We start from the raw sequence: 18,303 nt of genomic DNA on the forward strand, positions 1-18,303 counted from the left end.
GATGCAGTGGAAGAAGCATCATCCCGAGTATTCTCAGAAGAAACCAAGATGGCGCCTTTTTTGTTCCGTTCTTCCAGCGCAGCGGTCTAGTTTTCAATGTGGCGACCGCCATCTATCCGGAGCTACTTAGTTCCTTCTGCAGCTTCGGGTAGGTGTGTTGCTACTTGCTACTTTGCTTGCTCCTACGCTACGCTCCACTGATTACTTCTTTTCTTACTTAGTCTCCTCTGTTATATCATCCCCCTTTTCCTGGGCTCCCCTCTGCGCTCCCTGCTCTTCCCTCTCGGTGCTCCGGTACTGCGCTACTCCTGTTTCTCCTTTGCTGCCTTCCGCTTGCCTTCTTGCGGTTCCAATTTGGAAGCTACCTTCCCCCTTCCTTGTTGCGGATCGCTGCCACGGATTACTGAAAGGAATTCGGCTACTCTCCATAGCTGCCGGGGCTGCTACTGCAGAATCGATACTAACGGAAGTCTTACCTGCATATCCACCGAAAGTCCTGGGACTCTGTGACGGCATCTCACAGACAGGTTTTTTTTCCCCGGAGGGTTTCCCGTGGATGCCGCCCTCCGGTCTCTGTGAGTCCAATCATTGGCCTCATTAGAGACTTGAGGGAGACATACCATTTTCTTCAAAAAGGACAAACTTATCGTCGAAAGTTACGGGAGTACTTCAAACTATCTAGTATTGTTACAGATAGCAACGCCAATGGATCAACAAGTGCAACAGCTGATATCGGCAGTCCAAACCCTAAATACAGACATGCAGTCTCTAAAGAATGAAAACCAACTGTTGCAACAATTGGTTACCTCACGTTCTGAAATACCACCTGGGGCATTACCTATGGACAAGTACGATGGTAATCCCAGGAAACTCAAGGAATACCTGGACTCCTGCACCCCTGCAGTTTTCTCTAAAAACCTACATTTTTCCCTACCTAGCGAAGGTTAGTTATATGATAACAAACATGTCTGGTAATGCTTGGCATGGGCTACGCCCCTGGTCACCACCAACAATCAGTTGATGGATTCACTTGCTGGTTTCACTAATAGTGTACAAGCAATGTTTGGAAGACGAGAATTAGTGGTCACTGCTCAAGAGCAGTTACTCGACCTACGCCAAGGCAACACAGAGATTCTCTCCTTCATTACTCAATTCAAACAATTAGCAGAAACTGCATGTTCTGACGATGCCTTAATTACCATATTTCGGAGAAACCTGTGTGATGAACTTAAGGATGAAATTTCTCGGGTACCACAACCCCCTAACCTCGCAGAAATGATTTCGCTTGTACTCCTGATGGATTACCGTGTACAAGAGAGAAATAACGAGAAGCGCAAATCTCGAAGCAGTCGGGCTTCTCAGCCAGCTCGTTCTGAAAGACCTTCTCGAGGACTAGGAGGAGTTAAGACCGTGTATTGACTATAGTGGGCTGAACAAAATCCCTTGCAAAGACCGCTACCCTCTTTCATTGATCCAAGACATTTTGGAAGCTGTCACAGGTGCCAATATATTCACCAAATTGGACCTTAGAGGGGCGTATCCTCTGATTAGAATTAAACCTGGTGACGAATGAAAAACCGCTTTTCGTACACCATTTGGACATGAGTATCGAGTAATGCCCTTCGGGCTAGCAAATGCTCCATCCATATTCGACCACATATTCTCAGATCTTTTGTTACATTCTCTTAGTCTATCTTGACTCTATGCTCGTCTTTTCAAAAGACCCTCACGAACATGTAAAACATGTGACAGAAGTTTTACGAAGATTACAAAAGAATCATCTTCTTGCCAAGATCGAAAAGTGTTCTTTCCATCAATCCAGTATTCCTTACTTGGGTTTCATCCTTTCCTCAGAGGGAGCTGCAATGGATCCCAGAAAGGTTAAGGCTATTATTGATTGGAAACCCCCTCATAATACCAAGGAAATACAAAGATTTCTGGGGTTTTCAAATTTTTATTGGAAATGCATTCCAAGATTCTCTGCGTTAGTCAAACCCTTCACAACTTTACTGCAAAAAGGGAAGAAATATTGTTGGAGCCCTGAAGCGCAAAATGCCTTTGAGACCCTCAAAACCGCCTTTTCGACAGCCCCTATCCTAAGCTTGCCAGACCAAAGTAGACCCTTCATATTGGAGACAGACGCCTCGTTTTCCGCTATAGGAGGTGTACTTAAACAGACATCATCCAATGGTACAGAACACCCGATTGCCTATATGTCAAAACCCCTCACTCCAGCCGAATGTAATTACACTGTACTGGAGAAGGAGGAATTAGCCATGAAAAAAGCATGTTCAGAATGGAGACATTTGCTACTAGGAGCTCGGCACCCCGTTCTAGTCTGAACAGACCACCAAAACCTAAAATCTCTTCAAAACTTTGAATGTCAGAACACACGCCAGGCAAGGTGGGCTCATTTTTTTTTCTTCCTATGACATGGTTATTACTTTTATCCCAGGAACTAGCAATCCGATCGCAGATGCGTTATCACGTAGTCTATCTGTATACAAACCGCTTTCTGCGAGTGAAAAGATGTTACCTCAGACGCCTTTCATCTACTACATCTCCTTTTTCCAAGAGGTTAACAAGAATAGCAAAAAACGTCACGCCCGAAGAGATACGGCAATATCAACTGGTACGAGAAAAGGAGCTTTATCATTTAGGGAAATTGTACATACCATCCAAGGGCATCCAGTCACGTATCCTTCAACTTTGTCACAACCACAAAACAGCCGGGTACCGCGGACAGACAACCACTTACGAGTTAATCCATTGATATTTCTGGTGGCCTCTTATGCACAAAGATGTAAAAGATTACATAGCATCCTGTGCCATTTGTATCCAATCAAAAAACCCTCATACTCGACCCAAGGGGAAGTTAATGCAATCTTCATTGCCATCTCAGCCATGGGAGAAAATATCAACAGATTTCATTACGGACCTACCTCCTTCTCAATACACTACCATAATGGTGACAATTGATTCCATGACAAAGATGGCACACTTCAATCTCTTCACAAAACTACCTTCTTCAGCACAAATGGCTTCCTGTTTTCTGCAAACAGTTTTTCGTTTGCACGGATTACCCAAGAGTATTTTCAGATCGAGAACCACAATACATCTCAGCCTTATGGAAACTCTTATGTCGCTCCTTGGGTATACAGCGGAATCTAACATCTGGCTATCACCCCCAATCTAATCGGCAAACAGAGAGACTCACCAATCCTCGGAGCAATACCTCTGCTGTTTTGTATCCGCATCCCAAGACAATTGGAGTATTCTACTACCCTGTGCAGAATTTGCATACAATAACGCATATCATTCAGCCATCCAAATGTCACCATTCTACTGTTCCTATGGATTCCATCCTTCTGTCTTCCTAACTTTCCTTCCCCTACAAAGATCCCTTTAGTGGACTCTGGTTAAAGAAATTCAAGAAAATCACATGAAGTTCGCTTCCACCCTCAAAGATACCAGGGCCAAAGTCAAGCTACAAGCATACAGAAAACGTTCCCAGGAATTCAACTTACAATCAAGTGTGGCTTTCGTCTAATTACTTGCCAAAACATCTGACCCCTACTAAACCCTCACCACGGTATTTTGGGCCTTTTCTGGTTCTCAAGACAGTAGGGCCTGTGGCCTATAAAATCCGACTACCCAAAACTTGGCATCGGATACATAACGTATTCCATGTGTCGCAACTGAAGAAAGACGTAGACACTTTTCGTAGGCGGCAGAACACTCATCCTCCGCATAACCTCTGACGGACCGGAATACGAAGTTGCTTCAATATGTGATTCTAGGTACTACAGGGGTTCTCTACAATACCTTATTGATTGAAAAGGTTATGCTCCATCTGATCATTCCTGGGAACCTGCTTCATCTGTACACGCTCCAAACTCTTAAGCAAATTCCATCGTATGCACCCATGGAAACCGGGACCTACTACCCCGTGGTGAGGGCATACTGTCAGAACCACGAGGAGATCCTTATGGATGCAGTGGAAGAAGCATCATCCCAAGTATTCTCAGAAGAAACCAAGATGGTGCCTTTTTTGTTCCGTTCTTCCAACTCCAGCGGTCTAGTTCTTTTCAAGATGGCGACCGCCATCTATCCAGAGCTACTTAGTTCCTTCTGCAGCTTCAGGTAGGTGCGTCGCTACTTGCTACTTTGCTTGCTCCTACGCTACGCTCCACTGATTACTTCTTTTCTTACTTAGTCTCCTCCGTTATATCATCCCCTTTTCATGGGCTCCCCTCTGCGCTCCCTGCTATTTCCCTCTCGGTGTTCCGGTACCACGCTACTCCTGTTTGTCCTTTGCTGCCTTCCGCTTGCCTTCTTGCGGTTCCAATTTGGAAGCTACCTTCCCCCTTCCTTGTTGCCGATCGCTGCCGCGGATTACTGAAAGGATTTCGGTTACTCTCTATAGCTGCCGGGGCTGCTACTGCGGAATCGATACGAACGGAAGTCTTACCTGCATATCCACCGAAAGTCCTGGGACTCTGTGACGGCATCTCGCAGACGTTTTTTTTTTTTACCCGGAGGGTTTCCCGTGGATGCCGCCCTTCGGTCTCTGAGTCCAATCATTGGCCTCATTAGAGACTTGAGGGAGACATGCCATTTTCTTCATAAAAGACAAACTTATCGTCAGAAGTTACGTGAGTACTTCAAACTTTCTAGTATTGTTACAGACTTATAGTTTTGGATATTCTGGCAATTTCCTTTAGGGACAGTGGCGTTTTTCCAACCCTTTCTTGAATAATGTTTCTGCCCAAAAACATGCCACCATTGTGCACGGGCCTTACTTCTGCACCCTTTAAAGTACCCTCCTGGATTCTGGCATGACAATCCTCTTGGTCCTGGCAACTTCAGCCTCCTCAACCTCCAACAACTAATCATGCAGTGCCCAGCCATATGGAGATACTACAAATATATCATCCAGGAAATGTTGCTGCCTCTTCCAACGCCTCTAGTGGTTCCTCTGGCATATTCAGCCGCCCTACCCATGATGAATGTTCCTCCAGTTTCGGGGGGGGTGCCTATGCCGCAGTTTGTGCCGTCACTAGCACTCAACCTGTACCCCCACCCTGCTCCTTTGCCACCACCGGCAGCATCCCTGCCTGCTTTGTGCCCGCAACTCATGCATTTGTGCCCCCATTGGATTTGTGGAACATGGAGGATGGGCTGGGCGATGATTTGCATTCCTAGGCAAGAGCATTTAACAAGCAGATCATGGGGTTGCTCGAGTATTTTGATAGCCCCATGCCGGAGAGTCCACTGCTGGAAACCAATGTACTAGCAGGGATTTTGTTGGCACGTTCAAACCAGAAGTCAGGTGTGCCGTCGCAAAAATGTGTCCTGGTGGAGAGAACACTTCCAACTTGTTACAGTTGCGGCCTAGAAATCTTTCTGAAACAACTTTGATTTTGCTACCTTAACTTGCATTCTAGAACTTGCTACCAGTCTGTAGAGCCCCGCATGCAGCGAAATGGGTCCATCCTTACCTACCTCTACCATCGCTTGCATAACCTTACCAGGGCCTATCAACCGCTTCCTGCGGTAGGAGTCCAATCTGTACCATATGCGCCTCAATATTGCAGCCATCAAAGAGTCTAAACCCATGGTCACAAAATGGCTACTATACCAGATGACTTCGGTCCTAGTTTGTACACTGGGGTTGCCCTAGTCTCACTATGTTCCTGTCTTGTCCCTGCAGTCTTGTGCTGTATATGTAACTTAACATGTCTGCAACCTACCTGATTTGACTTTATCCAGTGTAACTAGCGCTTAGGTGCACCTGGGCTTTGTGCGCTGCTATAACAGCAAAAATAAATAAACTTCAGGCAATCACTGGTTGTGGTGGGAACTGTCTTACTTAGGCAGGTTTCTGCCAGCGGACATGGCAGTCTCTATGAGGCCAAATGGGTCACCCAGGACCTTTTTTTACAATCAGTGGCCGACCACCCCAAAGGGTTTGAATTCATAATAGTGGCAGTAGGTTCTATACAAATATCAAATAGCATAACCTAACATGTGTGCGCATTATCTAGAGGCATATTGGTGGGGTTTGAATTGAGGAGGCATGGCAGTTTTGTATCATGTTCATGATGGACATGCTCAACAAGATTATGGATCTTGGCATCAATGGCACTGATCTGTTCAACTAACAGATCAGCCCTCTACAAAAAGGTTTGTTTTCAGCCAACTAAATCACTGGCATTGTTGGCCAAGCCGGCCTGAAGGTTTCCTCCTCCACCCAAAGGACTGCTTCTCCATTGGGAGGTGTCCCTTTCCGTACACATTGCTACCCTTCAGGCTCAAAGCAGCCCCACAAGTGTTTTACCAAAATGTCTGCTGTGGCAGCCGTCCTTGGGCAGAGGGGCAAGCACATCTACCTAGATGATAGTTTGGTTTGTGCATCCAGCCCATTGGATGTTTAGGCCTCTCTTTCAATCCTGCGCAATATCCTGTGTTGCTATGTGCTGTTGGTGTACCCAGTGTAGTCCTCCTTTACACCAACTGAGGCTGATCATCTTTGGCTTCGTTTGAAACTGTTGCCTGGCTGGGTTTTTTCAGCTGAGGAGATTTAGGACATTCTTTCAACTTGCACCAACCTTTCGACCATAGCATGATGGTTCCAAGAACTGCTGGGCTGCATTTGTCCTGTCTGTGTCTCGGGCCTGGATCAAGATGAGGAGAACCCAGCTTCAGTCCTATCTCAAGCAGTAAATCAGCAGTTGCCTGTATCTGGACCCCACTATCCTTACACCCGAAACTCATGTGGCGGAGCGATTGCCTCGACCTCAAGAGAGGGGACTGGTTCTGATCCCCTCTCCACATGGACCCATAAACATGGGCCCATCTCTAGTGGGAGGCGGAGCCACCCTGGATGTCCTTCGTGTGCACGTTTTGTGGTATTCTGAACAACAGCTACTTAAAAACAACATTCTGGAACTTCATTTTGAATGTCTTAGCTTTTATTCAAATCCTCATACTCTTGCGTAATACCACTGCAATTTTTTACCTGAACAAGCACGTTGGTACCAGGTCCCAGCAGCTCTTCACACGTGTGGAGGAGCTGTGGAAATTTGTCCTTCAGGCCTGTCACCTGTGGGGGAGGATGCTGTGAGGGGTCAGAAATGAGAGGCGAACACAGAGTTGTAATGTTTTCAACATGAACCATTTTTATTCAAATAAAGGGGGTTTGGACTAAGGCCCATCTGTCCCTATCCTAATGTGTCCCTGCCTATAAACTAAAACAAGCGGACCTTGTTTCCAAAATATCCTTGACCCTCGCACTACACAATCAAAGGGTACAAGGTAAATGTCTGGTTCCAGCTCAACAAAAATGTGTACAAATCCAATTGTGCAATTCCAACAAAGCACTCGTCGTGTCTAGCGTTTGTTTCCCTTCCCCTGATCTGTTTCAGGAAAACTGTTGCAAGTGTTTTGTTCAACCATGTTCTGTTAGTCTATGAAAATGTCTTTGACAAAATACTTTCCTCAGATTGATAATGCAAATGTCTTTTCCATAGAACACTTTTCTCAGGATGGAAAAATCTGCTTGACCGCAACAACTGCTTCAAATGATAATGTATCCCTTTCACACAACTGCTAAAAAAAGGATTTCCTGGTGTACTCTCCTGCCAGGAATTGCCATTTCTGCTTCTCGCAGATCCCCTGGTGTACTCTCCTGCCAGGTATCTCTTTCCAAAAACGTCTGCCTGATGCGTATCTTTCGCCAGGTCTTTTCTACAATGTTCAATTTTCTTTAAAGTATAACGCAGTGGCACTTCTTCACCGTTTATACCTTGCTGACTCCAGGTATCACTTGCTCCAGCTTCCCCCTTAATGATAGCCACATATGGGGTTCTGTTTCTTAGTGACTTTTGACAATGCTTTCCAAGTTTCCCCAAATTGACAACTCATGTAAGGAGAACTGTACAACTTTTGCTCTTGCCCTTCAATTCTACTTGGTCGGTATTCAAAATAAAAGAATCCCCTTCGTGTCATTAACTCGTTGGTACATCCTGGGACCTTCAACTCTTGGGTTGACTTATCAGTGAAACGTGCAGCTGCAGCCAAGGGTTTTCATTGGGCCGGCTTCCCCTGTCAGGCAGTCTCTTTTGGTTCCGACATCAGCTTTTCACTCTTTCGCCAATAGAACCATTGCCATTCCACAAGACCGCCTCTCCTCCAGTCCTGCAGCAAATGTCTCACTTCTAGTGGTTCCTCAGGGGCACCTGCTATGACTTTACTGGAGTTCCTCTACTCTGGTATGATACATCTCCATGCTGTTGGATAATGTGTGGCAAGAGGGATTGTGATCCCTGAAGCACCCTTTCACTGAACCTGCAGTAAAAGAAGACTGGACAATGTTCAAACCACTGGACACGACTAACCTCTCAGCCCTCCCCGAAGTCAGTGGTGTCAGCCGCAGCTAGTCGCAAAGCGCGTTCACATCTCAAATGTGCCACAGCCCCGAAAAACGAGGGCAGGAAAATTGATTCGTTCGGCAAAAAAATACTTTCCCTCAGGGCAACAACAGTTAAAACAGCCAACGCCCTGGCCATAGTGGCCCGATATGACCGTGAAATGTGTCACCGGCTGGCTCCGATCCTCGTGCATTTGTCCGAACAGCAGCAAAAGGAGGCCATGACAATTGTACGTGAGGTCAATGAGGCTTGGAACCATAGTATAAATATCGCAGTGGACCTCACAGAGACAGGGTTTAAGTAGCTTGGTAATGGGGTGCTCCTGAGAAGGCAAGATTGGTTACGTTGCACGGACTTCAGGCAAGGGTGCAACATAAACTCATGGACATGCCATTCGAGGGTGAAAACGTTTTTGGTGACAAAATCGACGAGGCTCTAAAGGCAGACTCTGATACCACGCGATCACTGACTGCCTTACAAAGCAGAAGGTCTTTTCATGGAGCCTCAGGTCAAACCAGATTGTTTTCAACAAGAGACTCCAAATGGTATCAAAGATCCCGCTACTACTCCCAGAAACTACCAGTCTTCCCAACGTACCAGAGACTACCGCAACGCAAACACGGCTCGGCCACCTCACAGAGATGTAGGCAGAACCAGTCCCAGCAATGGCTGCCCCAAAGACGCACCAGTGGGAGGAAATGTGGCGCTTCACATCAACAGGTGGTGAACATTAACGAAAGACAGATGGGTGCTAGATGCCATCCAACACGTCCATCTGTTGGAATTCAAGCACAAACCAAAACCATGCCTCCCGTAACATTGTCACATCCGCATCAACGGATCCTTCAATCAGAGGTGCATCAAATGTCAGCCAAAAGAGCTATAGAAAGGGTTCCCCCATTCTTGGTAAGAAAATAAGTATGCTCCGGATACTTCGTCGTAAAAAAGCCAGACGGAAAGTGGTGTTCGATCCTGGACTTTAGAAAATTAAACAAACATCAAGAAATAAACATTCAAAATGGTCACGCTACAAGACTTCATAAAGGTGGTACAGCCTCACGAGCATCTAGCGACGTTAGACTTAAGACGCCTACTTTCACATCCCAATACACCCCAGGCAGCGGCAGTACCTCAGGGTCAAAGTCGGGGAGAAGCATTACTAATTCCGAGTCCTCCCATTGGGCCTCTAATCAGCCCCCAGGACTTTTACCAAATGCCTAACCCCAGTGGCAGCTTTCCTCAGAAAGCAGGGCCACCACGTCCACCCATACCTAGACAACTGCTTGGTCAAGGCCCCAATGCACCAAGAAACAGCGACTTCACTGACGCAGACGGAGACTCTACTCCAACAGTTGGGATTTACGATCAACTATGCCAAATCCTGCGTAGTGCCATCCAAAAGTCTGGTATTCCTGGGTGCACATTTCTTCACGCCATGAGGTCTAGTCTAAAGTATACAGGTTGATGGCTCTGGCACGCTCATTCGCCCCAAACAAACCACTCTCGGTGCGCAGATAGATGGCGCTGATAAGAACCATGTCGTCCTGCATTCCACTGATACCCAATTGCAGACTACGCATGCGACCGGTGCCGCAGTTCCTGGCAACCAGATGGTCACAAACCCACTGTTCCTGGGGAGACAAAATTACCATCACTCCTGCGCTCTCAAGATCACTGAAATGGTGGACAGTGCACGACATCTCGAAAGGGATGCCACTGTTGGAAACAATCCATCAACTCGCGATCATGACTGATGCCTCCTTGGCAGGGTGGGGAGCTCACCTGGGCCAACACCAGCCTGTGGACTCCCGAAGAATCGACCCTGCAAGCTTTCCTTTTGCTGATTCAAAACTCAGTAGTGCGGATCCTCACGGACAATACCACCACAATGTTTTATCTACGCAAACTGGGAGCAACAAGATCAAGCACCCTGTCTCAGGAAGCGCAAACCATTTCACACTGGGCCATTCGCAACAATATCTATCTGCAAGCATTTCACCTTCCGGGGATACGCAACCAGTGAGCAGACACCCTCAGCAGGGACACGACACAATCCCACGAATGCCAGCTTCACAGCAACCAAATAAACAGGATATTCGCAGCGTGGTGCCAACCCCTTCTAGACCTCTTTGCCACAATATCCAATATCCAACAAGCAATGCAAAAAATGCATTCCAGGTACCATCCCCGTAAAAGGTCAAGTAGATGGGCCGTTTGTGTTCTACTTGGTTGTTGCGCCTCCTGTCAAACGCATGTGTCGTCTTAATGATCTCTCCATCTCTAGACTGCAGTTATTTAAATGTGATCTGTGTATGCCTTCCTCCTTGTTTGTAGCAATGCATGTTGATTGTTTTTTTTATTTGTATTTGATTATTGTTATTAATACGTTAGCTACATCAACAAAAACAATAGAGAACAGTAAAGACTCTTCCAGGAAAAACCATCAAACTTCTTCATTACATAAAACTTTCCACAATTCGGAACCCTAACACCATCAACACATACTAGATTTCTACTAAGTTCCCATGCTCGGTTGTCAGTTGTTGATTTCCCATACAATAAAGATTAACCAGTGCAACCTTTCGTTTGACTTCATTCATGAACATGAGTCTTAGCCAAAGACAATTTCTGGAAAATTCAGTTGACCGTATTGGCCCAACCAAATATTTTGAGCCTTAAAGGGTCAAAGTGGGGGCATATGGTGATGAGATTTCTTAAAGTTTCCAGTTGGGGGGGCGTGGGGGGGAACTGGAACAAAATCGACAAGTCGTATTGTGTGCCAGTACCACTGATCCTACTCAGTTTTGTTCATGCTCTGGAATGAAAATGATTACATTAAAATCTCATGTAGAGTGCACGTGCCTTCTTGCAGGGAAAGCGCAGAAGATGGGGGCACAGTTTCTCTTTTCGGTGGAAAACAGGCATACTCCCGATGCAGCCTGTAGCTACTCGTAGTCCATGATATTGGTCCAGTCATGTGTATATAACTTCTTTTTGACACTCTGGTCCACCATTTAGTTCCTCTCCTCAAGCTCCTATAGCAATCAAAAATATTTGCATTCTTGACTCAAATTTTAGTACGGATTGAGGAGCGCTTTCCTTTAACTTTCTATTGAGATCCTCATATAATGGGTTATGAGGTGGATCTAAAAACTTGGCATAGTTCAGTAGTAAACTCCAAGGAAATCTTGATGACAGAGATACAAGCCCCAATTTATGCCAAATTCTTGCATTCGGTAAGGAGCTAGAAAACCCAAGGACTTCTTTCCGTAGGCGTCCCTGAATGGAATTAAAGTAGTCGCCCAAATCAAAGAGGCACATATATCCAAATAATAAAGTGGAATTGGTTCGACCTTGGAGACATAATATTTTATTGCTGACAACACAGAGAATTTACAAAACCTGTTGCAAAGGCATTTCATCTGCGACTCCAGAAGTCTGTTTGCTGACTCCTTCCACATAACAAGGGAAGAGGAGTTACACAAATTGGAACCAAGATATCGTAGCTGTGCAACTCGTTCAGTTTGTTCTGAACCTAGGGTCAAAATCTTTTTTGGGGTCCTGAGAACACCGCAATTTTAGGTTGTGAGCATTCGCCTGTAGGTTATGGTTAGTTGCTTATTGCATGAAAAAATAGTTTGATAGGACTCTGATTGGACTACAAACCAAAGAAGATCAAATCGCCAGTAAACACTAACCAATGAAGTCTGTTTGCCTGATCTTACAGGAGTTATTCTTCCACCTTGCCAGATCTCATCCATATCGCTCCGATACTAATTGAACAAGGTAGAGGGCATGTTGCCCACTTGTCTGACTCCTATATGGGTCCAGATTGATAGAGTAAGAGATCCTTCCTGATTTATACATATTCTGTAAGATGTTTCCCGATGTAACGGTGACACCAGTAGAACCAAATTTGCAGGAATGCCAAATCTCAATAACATTTTCCATTAAAATTGATCGAATGACAGTCCTATGCAGAGATGCCATAAAAATAGGACCATTATAACTGTTTGATTCTCTAACAGGTGAGCCAATATGGTTGCATTGAGTGATGTTGCCATTCTTTTGCAAAATACTACTTGAAAGCGTGAAAGAATAGCAGATTGTTGGGTGATGCTCTCAAGATCTTTAAGGATTAAAATGGAGAAGAGCTTTGACGAGCATTAGTGAGGGTTATTGGCCTGTCGCTGGATGCATCCAGAGGGTCCCCTTTTTTGAAGATGGGCACATTAAGGGACGGAGTCAAGGAATTAGGAATATAGTTAGATTGAAATATAGATTGAAATATCATATAACATTGGATTTTTAGGATGGACGCCCATAGAATAGGATCTGTCTCAGACAGGTATTCCGTCTGAGCCCGCAGCTCTTGAAGGATTTAACTTGCGTATTGCCCATACGTTATCTTCTTTGTCCAAGGACAAGGACTTAGTGGAAACAGTCCTTCACGGGGGTCACTAGTTTTATGAAATAGTGACCGCAATTGATACTTATTAGTAAAATGGTTCACCCACACCTCCTCTGTGATGGATGAGTCAATTGTCACTTTAGATTTGCCAGTAGTATACCTCATGGTGGACCAAAAGGATTCTGTATTATGACTACAAAGATTTCTAATCATAGACTTATTGTCCCTTATGTGCATTCCTATCTTCAAATATTTAACTAGGTTACTGTGTGTTTGACAAAAACGCCTTTTACCAGCAGAGAGATTTTGGGTTAGTAAACTTCTAATTTTACTGTTATTGAGTCGTTTAGACTGCGCCACTTGTTTATCGTATAAATGACACTGAGGTTTACTATTTATATGATTGAAGAGGCCAACACACATTTTAAGAAATTTCAGAACTATTTGGGTAGTTGTATCTGCTCTAGCTGGGAGGTTTAAATGAAGATTCTTCCTCAATAAATTTCATACATTTTTTGTTTTTGCTATTCCGCTTGAGTGAGAGACCGGATCGTTCAACCTCCAAAAAGGCTAATGATGAATTGATCTCAAAAACCGGAGTTTTAAAATTAAGATTGAATTTTAAGATCATGTGATCTCCTAGCCCTAGATTGGATATAGTCATCCTCCCACATTTGGCAATAATTGGAGCAGAAACATGGAAATAGTCAATCTTAGAATTAGCACGACCTCTGCACCAAGTAGATGTCAATGTTTCTTTGGCCGCTTCTAGCTGAAATCTTTCCCATTCCTAAAGAATGTGTCCCATTTCTGCCCCCTACAATTACTTATAGTGATCGATGTGTGTGTCTGGGTAATTATTCAGCTTTGCACCCATAAAGCAATTAGTTTGTCTCCTCCTGTGATGATTTGATTGTTGGAGTTGGCATTTACCCAATCTTCAAGTAGTACTGTTATTTTGGAGAGGAAGTCTGACAATCTAATTCCAGCCGGATTCCAATACAAGTTAATCATTAAAAAAGTAGACGCCACTTCATCTACGAACTCCAACTCAATGGCTAACGGGTCATCAGAAGAATCAATCGTATTTTGGAATTAATACTTCTGTCAATGGCGATAGCTAACCCTCCGCTGGGAAATCCTACTGAACCTCTTTTGGCTGGACATGTGAATGTTTCATAACCTCTAAATTGGAATTCTTTCCCACCATGGTCTCCTGAAGTAGCATAACCGTTGGTTTGTTAGCAGACGCATGATTATAAAACCATGAATTCATGTTATTTGAGCTGCATACATTCCTCAACATTATGATTATCAACTTCATGCTAGGGTTGCGACCCTTTCATAAAGGTTTTCATTATTGGCTCCACCCAAGACCAATCCTGAACCTTTTAGGCGAGGGTGGAGAGTTTAGCCTTCAGTAAATCATTGGTGCCTGCGATAATACCTTCCTACGAATGAACAGAGTTTACATTGCTGGGGTCACTTATAGGAATTTCTATACATTTATAAGCATCATCTTTGGAGTTTATTAGACCACGTTTTTACCCCAGTCAATAAATCCTGGTGCTGTTCCCAGAGCTTCGATATAATCACTGAATGGAATTCACAGAACATACGAATTGTTGTTAATCTGTGGTAACGTTACCCATTCAATGTCATCTGAGTTTAACAATCTTGAGTGCTTGAATTTGCTTGAATACATCCAGCATACATGATCTGTTAATTCTACTAGTGCCATTAATTTTAATGTCACTTTCTCAACCCATGACTTTTGAGAAATAGGAATGTAATTTACCTGTTGTAAGTTGTGTTATCAATGGTTGAGCCAAAGAAAGTCATTTTGACTGAAATTCCACTCCTGCATATTGTTGATATAACCCTGAGTCTCCAGAGTATTTGTTGTCACTGAAGGTTTGGCAATAATTTGAATTGCAGGTTCTGAGTTGGATGTAGAAACTGAAACCCCCATCATGCCCCAAAAGTTCTTTTCTTTTTTGTGGTAATTGAGAAAAACGTTTTTGCTTTGTTTGGTGCCTACACCTCCATTCAAAAACTGTGCAGGTAAGTACATTGCGTCAACCAGCCAAGTCTTTGTTTTAACAGGTAAAGGGGCTGTAACTGAATTGGACTGGCACTTGTCAGAAGATGCAGTCTGCTTTTTAGTCTGATTCCTCTTGAGACAGGTTACACATTTTTAATTGCAGTATTATGACCCACAATTTTTATAGCTTGCATGTGGTGTTCTTCTTAATAGCCTTTTTTTTACTGTAGTCTCTTTGTGCTTTGTTCTATGGGAATTCAATACCATAAAATGAGGATATCTGTTAGTGGTGTGGGACTATTAGATGACATAGCTTCTTGACATTCGATTTCCTGATCCAACACAGGCTCCATTCGTGCTAACTTCACACCATCACTCATAGCACTCTAAAGTGACCTGATGCTATTTTCTTCAATTGCGACTAGCTTAGCCATGTTGGTGTTGACAATGTCCCATATATCTTCACCATTTTGCTGCAAAGTATCATCCCGAGACTTGATCACATGTAGATATAAAATGTCCTTTGTGCAAAATCAACCCTTGTTTTTATAGTCTTATCAATTGTGTGTTGGGGAGGTTTGTGAGGCTCGTGAGAGGAGATACAGAGCAATGCTCTTCTATAGGGCCCCACACCTCAGTCTGGCATGCCCTCGAAATTCCATATGCTTTCTTATTTGCACTAGCTTGGCAGTTATTTGTTTGCATCCCACGGGCCAGAATAAACTGCTCCAGCTTGTTCATCTTGGCCTGAATCGCTGAAGGAGAGGATTTTACTTCTAGTATTTAATATTGCGTGATGTCATGGCCCTTATCCAGTACATTTAGGGGTAATTCATAGAATTCAGCGCACAAGTGGTGCATGCGGCTGGCGCACAGTGCGCGTACGAATCCCTGCGCCAGCCGCGTGCGCTAAAATCCATTTCCGCACACAGCGTATTCATGGATTCCAGCCACCAAAACCAGCCGTGGCGCACAGTGGCGCAGCGACCCTGCAGCAGCGCCAGTTACGCCCCCAAGAACGCCTCTCGCGCAGGGAAAAGCCATCAATATACCCAATCCAGAGCAAAGGGCTGCGCTAACCCTGTACCAGCACAGCAAGCGGGCTACGTGCATCACTGGGGTGCGCGGGAAGTACCTCACGCGATTGGCCCCGTGCGAGCAGGGTACGCGTATTTCAGGGGTGCGCTGGAAGTTCCACACGCGATTTCATCATGGCACGTGTATTTCAGGGGTGCGCGGGAAGTTCCACACGCGATTCCATCAGGGTACGTGTATTTCGGGGTGCGCGTGAAGTTCCACACGCGATATCAGCAGGGTACGTGTATTTCAGGGTGCAGGGGAAGTTACACACGCGAAATCAGCAGGGTACGTGTATTCCAGGGGTGCGCAGGAAGTTCCACACGCGATTCCATCAGGGTACGTGTATTTCGGGGTGCGGGGGAAGTTCGACACGTGATTCCATCAAGGTACGTGTATTACAGGGGTGCGCGTGGAGCACCACACGTGAATTGCACGTGTGGGCCCTCCCGGGTGTTCCCTCTACACCCTCCACGGCCCCTGCAGGTGGCTCACACCACAGGGGCCTACCCTGCACATGTCCTGCAGGCACCCCATCCACCATGGCCATGCCCCCCAGCCAACCCACATGTCAACTTGCACTACTGCCCACCAACGCATGTCCCCCTGCACCCCCAGCCACCAGGGGCACCCTCCACAGGCCCCCACCCATGTCTCCCACCACCCCCCAGCAGTGCAGGGGCACCCTCCACCAGGCCCCCACCCATGTCTCCCACCACCCCCAGCCACCAGGGGCAGCCTCCACCAGGTCCCCACCCATGTCTCCCACCACCCCCAGCAGTGCAGGGGCACCCACCACCAGGCCCCCACCCATGTCAACCACCCTCCCACCCACCACCAGGCCCCCACCCATGTCTCCCACCACCCCCACCCCCCAGGGGCAGCCTCCACCAGGCCCCCACCCATGTCTCCCTCCCCTCCTACCCCCCAGCAGTGCAGGGGCACCCACCACCAGGTCCCCACCCATGTCTCCCACCACCCCCACCCCCCAGCCACCACGGGCAGCCTCCACCAGGCCCCCACCCATGTCTCCCAGCACCCCCACCCCCCAGCAGTGCAGGGGCACCCACCACCAGGCCCCCACCCATGTCTCCCACCACCCCCACCCCCCAGCACTGTGGGGCACCCGCCAGCAGGCCCCCACCCATGTGCAACTCATGTACCCCTGCACCCCCACCCCCAGCACTGTGGGGCACCTGCCAGCAGGCCCCCAGCACTGTGGGGCACCTGCCAGCAGGCCCCCACCCATGTCTCCCACCACCCCCACCCCCCCAGTCACCAGGGGCAGCCTCCACCAGGCCCCTACTCATGTCCCCCTGCACCCAGGTCCTCACAATCCCCAATCATGTGCGTTATGGTCAGCCTCCACAGCCAAAAGGCCCTACCAAGTAACCCATTCACCCACATAGAAATGGAAATTACATGTTACACCCCCAATGTTCATAAAGCAAATGAACCCATGTCCGTCACACACAATGGTTGCAAATTAATGGGAAAACACCCAACATGACATGCATGAAACCAATGAGATGATACCACACAGTGAAGTATGAAAACAAAATTGTATTAAAAAAAATTGAATGCAAATGAAATGAAACAAACTACAATGGCAATGAAAAAAAGATAAGCTGCATGTCCGTCCAAAAAATCAAAACTACAAATCCAAATCCAAAAAAAAGTTGTTCAAAGTCACATTAAAAATAAAACCAATCCGAGAGATAAAAATAAATGCAAAGACCATTGCTCCATGGAGAATAAATCAAAAATAAAACAATCCAATGAAGAACTATGTACAAAACATCCAAGGGTCCATGAGCCCAACTGAACAAAGGAAACCTACAAAAAACCCTAACTAAAATGCAACTATATACAAAAAGTGGAGCTGTGTCCGTCGACTCCAAATCATAAGAAAAAACAAATGAAACCTAAAACTAAAGAACTATATACAAAGGCGGCGGGCAAGTCCAGCGGCACACTCCGTGGTGTTCCGGGCCAGGGCATCATCAAACTCCTCGTCTATGTCCCGGAGGCGGTCCTGTTCCATGGCCCCGAGGGTCCGCAGGGACGACGCCATCTGCTCCTCCAACCCCCTGCGGATTGCCTCGAGGCACTCGGCCCGCCTCAGGGCCCTCCGCATGGAGTTCTCCGCCCTGACCATTGTGAGCCGCGCCTCTTCCGCCAGCCGCCGCTCCGCACCTATATGCTGGCCCAACCGCTGCCACACAGAAGACACTTCCCATCCTGGGTCCTCCTGCCCTCCGGCCGATGCCTGCCCCTCCGATGTTGATGGCCCCGAGCCATGATGCCTCCCACGTTGACTCCGCTGCTGCCTCCGACGC

At 46.3% G+C, this 18,303-nt stretch overlaps 1 protein-coding gene across 2 annotated transcripts in view; it reads left to right on the plus strand.

Annotated features, from left to right (window-relative positions):
* The window catches only part of DCTN4 (dynactin subunit 4), a 447,710-nt gene that overhangs the window by 85,751 nt on the left and 343,656 nt on the right, over window positions 1-18,303 (plus strand). The window lies entirely within an intron of this gene.

The sequence above is a fragment of the Ambystoma mexicanum genome, chromosome 3q (assembly GCF_040938575.1).
Source record: "Ambystoma mexicanum isolate Mex_15411 chromosome 3q, UKY_AmexF1_1, whole genome shotgun sequence".
Classification (NCBI taxonomy): domain Eukaryota; kingdom Metazoa; phylum Chordata; class Amphibia; order Caudata; family Ambystomatidae; genus Ambystoma; species Ambystoma mexicanum.